At 39.9% G+C, this 7,781-nt stretch overlaps 1 protein-coding gene across 2 annotated transcripts in view; it reads right to left on the minus strand.

Moving 5' to 3' along the window:
• grhl2b (grainyhead-like transcription factor 2b) overlaps nucleotides 1-7,781 on the minus strand; it is a 153,088-nt gene that overhangs the window by 144,535 nt on the left and 772 nt on the right. The gene's annotated exons all lie outside the window — the stretch shown is intronic.

Here is a 7,781-nt window from a genome sequence, read left to right on the forward strand (position 1 = left end):
AACTTTAATGTCACAATAACATTATTGCCCCAAAGCCAAACAGCTATCTACAATGCTCAATTGTAATACATTCAAAAGCCAACTACAGAAATGTACTGTTTTAGATCTGGAAACAGTTTGATGATTTTCCCAGTCAAGAATAGAATTTAACAAAATCATTATGGATGAGAATGACAATTCACCTCAATTTAGGACATACATTTGAAGAGATCTTAAAGTCTTCCTATTCTAGTACCCAGCTGTTTCTTAAATAATTCCAGGGAGTTTTTCCTCCACAACTCTATCTGCAAATTCACTTCATTTGCTTCCAATCTTTGATTAAAATAACTTCCAAATACTAATACTCTCTTTGCTTTTGACAAGATAAAATTAGCGTCACGTTCTACATTTTACAATTGAAAATAGTTTTCAGATTTACCTTTCCCATTTTATCATCCTGCAAATGTCTGAATCATCAAATCTCAAACACTTCCATTCAAGCTCAAAACTTGCCATTACTCTTTTCTTATTATTTAAACCATTGACACAAACTAGGCCTTGAAGACCTTCTCTGCACTGTTGCCAGCACCTATGGCTGTGTGAATAGATCTGAACACAGTACACAAGGCAAGGTTTACTCGAGCTTCATATACCTTGGAAATGACGTAATCTATCCCATTCTTCAGATTATGCAGGTCCAGACTCTGTTAGCATTGCTGAATCCTGTTCAATTTTATTCATACCTATCTTAATAGAATACATGCCTTGTCCAGTTTTCCTTCCTATGTGCAGTACTTTACACCTATTCAAAATAAATGGAATTTGGCTATGCACTATCAATTCACACATTTTATTCTTGATTTATTCTGTAACTTCGGAACAACATTCCCAATTTCAATGCTGTCCCTGGCTTAGACTACTCAAAAATTTGACAATCATACTTTTTAGATACTATCTTTTGTAGTCTCCTTTTAGTTTCTAGAATACATTAAAAATCATTAACATCACTTAGAAACATTCGTGGCCCTAACCCTAGCATCCCATTCAATACTCTGGTTCAACGTTATTCTTCAAATAGCCTCACTTTGGTTTTTACCAATTGGCAATTTATCTTATCTATTTACAAGATTTACCCCCAAAACTTTGATTCAATTAATATCATTTCTTGAACCTACACCAATACTATTTGGAAGTCAGGGTACAAAGCTGCACAACACTCTCCATTGTCCAACTGGATTAAAGCTAAAAGGTAAAGTTGCCGTAGTCCCAGTCTCTCATCAGAGAGAGATGACTGATGGTGAGTTTAACCTAAGGGTCACCACACCTCAGGCAAGGGGCAAGTTTGGCAAATTGGCACCTTTGTGGTAACCTTAGCCAGTACGGGAATTGAATCTGTGCAGTTAACGTCATTCTCCATTGCAAACCAGTCATCCTGCCAACTGAACTATTAAGTTTCACTATTTGAGAGTAAATGCCACCATTAAAAGCCTGACATTCAACGCATAGCCAATGCTTAATTATTTATTTTCAGCTAAAGATGAACCCCAACAACCCTTGGTATAGAACACTTCATAATTTGGCCTCGGGGGTTCCTGAGCTAAAGAGAGAAAAGATTCAATACTGTTCAGGTACATTACTCAATGCTTGCTAAATCAAAGCATTTAAGCTGAATTGGCCTCCTTACTTTCTTGCCCACTCTCTCAAATTAACTGTACAGGGCTCACAAAAGAACTGCTATAATAACACACTTACTGGCTACTAACATTTATGGAACCATACTCCACTGTGAGTCATTAGTTTCAAGAATGAGGGAAACAAAAGCAGTACAAAAACAAAATCTATAGTGATTGATATTACAGTACAGACACAATGAACCCGTCAGTTTAGTAATGTTGGCCAAGAATCATATATGTCAATTTTCATTCTTGACATTTTTGGTAGATCATCAATAACTGGGTGACACAGTGGCTCAGTAGTTAGCACTGCTGCCTCACAGCGCCAGGGACCTCGGTTCAATTCCTGCCTCAGGCGACTGTCTGTGTGGAGTTTGCACATTCTCCCTGTGTCTGCGTGGGTTTCTTCTCACAATCCAAAAAGATGTGCAGGTCAGGTGAATTGGCCATATTAAATTGCACGTAACACTATGGGCATTACTCAGGGTGGGGAAATGGGTCTGGGTGGGTTACTCTTCGGAGGGTCAGTGTGGACTTCTTGGGTCGAAGGGCCTGTTTCCTTCCTGTAGGGAATCTAATCGATCCCTGTTTTTTGACCACTAAAATATTTTCTATTCATCGCTTTGAAAAGGAGGTACCAGGATGCATTTGTGACCTGATCACAAACAGTACTCAAAATGCACAATCACATTTCCAGTGCAATGCATACTTGGGACAGGATTCTCAATATGCAATTAAACTGGATATTTTTCAGAGGTATTCTTGTCCAAACCACATTGTCCTTGAAGCTTACAGTAAAAGAATTGAACAAAAATTTGTTACTTTTCCTCCTACTGATTTTACTTTACCCCAACCTTTTGTATCAAAATTGGTACTCAAATGCATTATTGCCTATTTGCCTAATTTAACCCATTTTATATGCAATGCCAGAAATTTATTTGTAGTGCTACCTCCATATTGCAAGGAAAAGATATTTTAGCAAATACAGCTTAATAAAGCTGCTTCAATTATATGTGCAACAGAACCGTTAAGCTCCATAAGAATGGCATCCATAATCAACTGTGGACAGGCATTTAGCTGAATTGCACTCATTTTAAAACATTCAGTTATGGTATAAATGAAGAGCAACTTTTATTGATTTTCTCCAAATTTACCCTGCTTGTTGGGGTCACCTGGTTTTTAATGCTAAAAAAAATTTCCAAAAATAACATTAACTCAACAATAAAAATGAACTTTATATTGTCATAGTAAAACCAGAACATGCTGGAAATAATCAAAAGGCCAGACAGCACCCGTGTAGAGAGAGGAAAAGTCACGATTATTGACCTGAAACACTAACAACATTTCTCTGACTATAGATGTTCTATGACCTGGATATTTTCAACATAGGAGAAGGCGAGAACTGCAGATGCTGGAGATCAGTCGAAAAGTGCGGTGCTGGAAAAGCACAGCCAGTCAGGCAGCATCCAAAAAGCAGGAGAGTCAACGTTTTGAGCATCCTTCTACAGGATTCCTGAAGAAGAGCTCATGCTCGAAACTTCGACTGTCCTGCTCCTCAGATGCTGCCTGACTGGCTGTGCTTTTCCAGCACCACATTTTTTGACTACTTTTAACATATCCTGTTTTCAATTGCAATTTTCAGCATCTGCAGTATTTGGATCTTCGATATCCACCTATGGACAGGATGCTGTTAGGAGTCTGCTCTGAAATAGATAAGCATGCTAGCTTTCAGCATGTTCTAGTTTTGTTCTGTCATTGTAATGTATCAGTGATTCTGCTATCTTCAAATACAGTTTGCTAGTTTATTGTTGTAATAAGTCAAATTGCTTAGGGGTGTCAATATGAGAAAAGAAATCCAGTATCAAACAGGATGGACACAAAGAAGTGGAATCAAAAAGTTTCAAATCACCCTCTATTAACCTTCTGCAGGGCTATTTAAAGATTTGTTCCCTTCCCTCTTTCCTTTTTATTTCTTCATTGGAAATTATGTCTTGGGGATGAGGTGACATAATGGTATTGTCACTCGGCTAGTAATTCAGAGAGCCAGGAGATTTGGAGACAGATATTTGAATATCACCACTGGAAATGGGACATTTGAATTCCACTCATAAATCTGAATTCAGAAGTTAGCTTAATGGCGAGCATTAGTGCACGGTCAGGTCAAGGTGAGATCATCAGGTTTACTAATTTGAAGATCAACCCTAGTTCAATGAAGAGCACAAGAAGGCATGGACGTCATGACAGATACACTTGAAAATGAGATGTCAACTTGTGGAGTTTTAATACAGGAGTACTTGCTTGTCAAACAGCAGAAGCAGCATCTGATAGACAGGTTTAAATGATCCCACAACAAGTTGATCAGACCTGAGCTCTGCTGTCCTGCCATATCCAGTTATGAATTGCATTGGACAACTAAACAACTAATAGGAGGAGGCAACTTTACAAATATCCCCATCTAATGATGAGGGAGCCCAGCACAGCAAAGACAAGGCTGAAGAATTTGTAAACATCTTCAGTCAAAAGAACCGAGTGGATGATGCATCTCATCCTCCCCCTGGTATCCCCAACATCTCAGATACCAGTCTTTAACTGATTTGAATCATTCCTTGTGATATCAAAAAAATGGCTGGAGGCATTGGATATTGCAAAAGCTACTGACCCTGACAACTTCCAATAACAGTACTGAAGACAGGTACTCCAGAACTTGCCACACCCCAACCATGCTGTTTCAGTACAGGTACAACACCAGTACTGCCTCTTGATACTAAATGGTATTATCATTTCCAAATACCCCTCTAATCCCAATCTGGATTAACATTAACCAAAATTTGAAAAGGAGTAGACATTTAAATACAAGAGCTGGTCAAAAGCTAGGAATCCAGTATTAAATTAATTACTTCCCATCTTCCCCAAAGTCTGTCCACCATCTACAAGTCAGAAGTGTGATGGAACACTCTCTACTTGGCTGCATGAGTGTGACCCTAAGACGACTCAAGAAGAGCAGCAGTGCCTAGGGTGAAACATCCATTTAATTGGCATCCCATGTACTACTTTCAACTTTCATTCCTGATGCACTGTGGGAGCCATGGTGTACCATCAGTAAAACGCAATGGAGCAACTCATCAAGGCTCCTTAAACAACACTTTGTAAATCAATGATCTTTACAAATCTAGAAGGATAAGGGCAGCAGATGTTTAGGAACACCTGATAATTCCTTGCAAGACACACATCTTCCAGAGTTTGAAATATATCACCATCTCTTCACTGTGGAACACACAAAGTCCTGGAACTCCCTCCCTAATAACACTGTGGTTATCCGTAAACTCCAGGGACTGCAGTAATTTGGGGCAGCAGCTTACCACTACCTTCTCAATGGCATTGAAAGATGGGCAATAAATGCTGGCTTTGCCAACAATACCCACATCCCACAAACAAATCAAAAAACTTGAGGTTCCTGCTATCTTAGGACTAGACTCCACACTTGTTTAAAAAGTGGATACTAAGTCAATACAATGGTGCTTGTAAAAGCAACTATCAACCCCTCTTCCCACACCACCACACCACAAACAAACCTGTTGTTTCTAGAGAGAGCAAGATATCAACAGGTAATTGTTGGCTGGGATCCACTACGATGTGATAAAAAGGGTTCATTCTGTAAATTGGTAGCCAGTGAGAAGCACCTGCAGCAAGAAACATTCAAGTGACTCAAAGCCAAAGCTAGTCTCAATGATAGACAAAGTCCTAATTTTGTTTTAAAAACTCTTCTGCATAAAGAAATCTCATCTATCCACATGTTCTTGGATCTGCCTTGCAGATCTCCAAGTAACCAGGTAGTGACTTTTTTTTGATAAAAGTCAAAATATTTACACAAAAGCCAAAATATTTACGGATAACAGCATATCCCTAAAAGTGAGTCAAGAGTGAATACAATCTAATAAATTGTGGATTTCAAAAATGGTGAAATGCAAGTGAATAACATAAGTGACGGTTGTACCTAAGACAGTGGAGTTGCTGTTAAAAAAAATGAACTGAGTAATATGAGCCTTCAGCAGCTCTGGCTGGATAAAAGCTGTTTGCTGAAACAACCCATAGAGTCGACCAGAGGGAAGAGCAACCACAAGCCAGAGGGAATTTGCATGTTTTGGAAAATAGTCAGAGTCATACAGCATGGAAACAGACCATTCACTCCAACCAGTCCCTGCTAACCATAATCCCAAACTAAATAGTCCTACCTGCCTGGGCTTGGCCCATATCACACCAACATTTCTTGTTCGTGTACTTATCTGAATGTCTGACTGTACCCCTATCCACTACTTCCCCTGGAGTTCATTCCAAACATGAACCAGTCTCTGTGCAAAACACATTGCCAGTCATGTCTTTTTAAAATTTTTCTCCTTTCACCTTAAAAACATGTCCCCTAGACTTGAAATCCCCCATCTTAGGCAAAAGACACTGGTTTATTTATATGCCTCAAGATTTTATAAACCTCCTACACCCCAGTAAAAAAAACCCAGCTTATCCAACATCTCCTTATAATTCAAACTCTCCATTCTCAATAACATCTTGGTAAATCTTTTCTGAACCCTGACCACCTTAGTAATATCCTTTCTATAACAGGGCAGCCAAAACTGGATACAGTACTCCATAAGAGGCCTCATCAATGTCTTATACAACCTCAAGATGATGTCTCGACTCCTACCTTCAAAGGTCTGAGCAATAAAGTGAAGCATGCTTAACCATCCTGTCTACATGTGATACAAACTTCAAAGAACAATATACCTGGACCCCTAGCTGTCTCTAGAACAAAGTAACTCTGAAGAATTAAACTGCATTTATTTCAAAGCTAGAGGTCTTACAGGTAAGGCTGATGATATCTGGGCATGTTTGCAAGCATGGAGTTGGGATGTCATATCTACAATAGATAATTGGCTGAGGGATGGACAGGGCTCAGTGTTCCAAATTTCAAATGCTATTGGAAAATTAGAAAGAGAGGCAAGAGGAGGGGAGTAGCATTTTTTATTAAGGAAAACATTACTTCTTTAATTAGACAGGATATTTCTGAGGGATCATCCAGTGAAACTATATGGTAGAAATTACAAATAAAATAGGGACAATCATCTTGATGGGATTGGCTCCCCAACAGTCAGAGGGAAACTAACCCCACATATGTAGAAACATCTCAGATATATGCAAGAATAATAGTTGTAATAGTCAGGGTTTCAAATTACTTCACATAAGGAAGAGGGTGTGTATGTGTTGATCTCTTCTCATTTTAAAAACATTAGCAAACTCCATTAACAAAAAGGCTGGATAGGCTTGGACTTTTTCACTGCAGCTAGGGGTTTGAGAGGTGATCTGATGTTTATAAAATAATGAGAGGTATAGATAAGAGTTAATGGCAGTTGTCTTTTCCCTGGGATGGGGGATTTCAAGACAAGGGATCACATTTATAAAGGTGAGAGGAGAGAGAAAAAAGAAATAAGATATTTTTTACACAGAGGGAATGAACACGTGCAATGAACTTCCTGAGAAAGTAGTGGATGCAGGTCTAATTACAACATTTAAAAAACGTTTGTATAGATAAATGAATAGATAAAGTTTGGAGGGATATGGGGCAGGAGGAGGCAGATGGGACTAGTTTAGTTTGGAATTATGTTCAGCGTGGACTGGTTGGAATAAAGCGTCTGTTTTTGTGCTGTATGACTGTCAACTTGAAGGGGGAGATGACAAGGATGAAACAGGGCAAGGATGAGGCGAAGGGTGATGTGGGGTGTGGAGGATGAGGAACAAAGTGGGGCAGGAGGAAGAGAGAGAGGGGCATCGACGGGGTAGGGGCAAGAGTGAGGAGAAGGAGGATGATGAGGTGGTCGAGGTTTTTAGGTGAGAGTGACGGGATCGGGGAGTGAGGGGTGTAGGGGAATTGGGTCACGTGGGGGTGGATGAGTGGAATGAAGGGGGTTGAAGTCGAGTTGCAGAAATAGGAGCCTGGGACCAGGGCAGGAAATGCAGCCGAGTTACAGGTGAGGGGCCCGGCGGAAAGGTGCAGCCGAGTCCAAGGTGAGCAAGCAGCACAGCTCCTGGGGGAGTCGGATGCCTCATAACCCCGCCCCATCCCCAACACCCGCGGGG

The sequence above is a fragment of the Hemiscyllium ocellatum genome, chromosome 4 (assembly GCF_020745735.1).
Source record: "Hemiscyllium ocellatum isolate sHemOce1 chromosome 4, sHemOce1.pat.X.cur, whole genome shotgun sequence".
NCBI classification, from domain to species: Eukaryota; Metazoa; Chordata; class Chondrichthyes; order Orectolobiformes; family Hemiscylliidae; genus Hemiscyllium; species Hemiscyllium ocellatum.